The sequence below is a fragment of the Ovis aries genome, chromosome 19 (assembly GCF_016772045.2).
Source record: "Ovis aries strain OAR_USU_Benz2616 breed Rambouillet chromosome 19, ARS-UI_Ramb_v3.0, whole genome shotgun sequence".
NCBI classification, from domain to species: domain Eukaryota; kingdom Metazoa; phylum Chordata; class Mammalia; order Artiodactyla; family Bovidae; genus Ovis; species Ovis aries.
Genome location: NC_056072.1, coordinates 15,516,972 through 15,518,156, shown reverse-complemented (window position 1 = coordinate 15,518,156; position 1,185 = coordinate 15,516,972). Strand labels below are relative to the sequence as shown.

The window sequence follows — 1,185 nt, the reverse complement described above, 5'->3', positions numbered from 1 at the left end:
CCAGAGAATACTGGAGTGGGTTGCCATGCCTTCCTTCAGGGGAATCTTCCCAACTTAGGGATCAAACTCAGGTGTCCCACATTGCAAGCGGATTCTTTACTGACTGAGCCACCGGGGAAGCCTAAGAACACTGGAGTGGGTAGTCTATCCCTTCTCCAAGAGATCTTCCCAACTCAGGAATCCACCCAGGGGCTCCTGCATTGCAGGACTCTTTACCAGCTGAGCTACCAGGGAAGCCCAAAAAGTGAAAGTCAAAGTCATTCAGTCCCGTCTGACTCTTTTCGACCCCGTGGACTGTAGCCCACCAGGCTCCCCTGTCCATGGAATTCTCCAGGCCAGAATACTGGAGTGGATAGTTGTTCCCTTCTCCAGGGAATCTTCCCAACCCAGGGATTGAACCCAGGTCTCCCACATTGCAGGCATATTCTTCACCATCTGAGCCCCCAGGGAAGTCCAAGAATACTGGAGTGGGTAGCCTATCCCTTCTCCAGGGGATCTTCCCGACCCAGGAATCAAACCAGGATCTCCTGCACTGCAGGTGGATTCTTTACCAGCTGAGCTACCAGAGGAAATGGGTTATAGCAAATCTAGGGCATGCAGTGGAAAAAGTACCATAAATAATCCCCTATGGTTGCCTGGTGGAGAAAGAAATGGCAACCCACTCCAGTATTCTTGCCTGGAGAATCCCAGGGACAGAGGAGCCTGGTGGGCTGCCGTCTATGGGGTTGCACAGAGTTGGACACGACTGAAGCGACTTAGCAGCAGCAGCAGCAGCATGGTTGCCTGGAGTGAAAAAGTTTACTGAAGGGGAGGCTTCAGTGGCTGCTCTCCTAGACAGTCATGATGGGAATGAGGGATTCAAGAACTGACGGGGTGTGTTATATTGGAGAGTTTGAAGAAACAAAATGATGTATTGTGAAAGTCAGAAAATACAGAAGTAAATTTAATATATGGTAACAGTGACATTTAAAATCTATCAGGGAAAGATGGATTAGTTAGTAAATGAGGTAGGGCAGATGCATAGCTATCAAGATATCAAGTAAAGTCGGATCTACACTACATAACTTGCATCAAAAATAAATTCCTGATGGGTCCATTTTTTAAGAAGAAACCATATTGCAATCATGTGAATTTCTCAATTAAACCTTCAAGTGGAAATACATGAGCTTTTTAACCCTGAGCAAT

At 47.0% G+C, this 1,185-nt stretch overlaps 1 non-coding gene across 1 annotated transcript; it reads left to right on the top strand.

Annotated features, from left to right (window-relative positions):
- The first annotated feature begins 1,116 nt into the window (after nt 1-1,116).
- On the top strand, nt 1,117-1,185 carry LOC114109483 (small nucleolar RNA SNORD36). Its single transcript, XR_003586165.1, has one exon. It is a non-coding gene; the product is annotated as a small nucleolar RNA SNORD36 (small nucleolar RNA).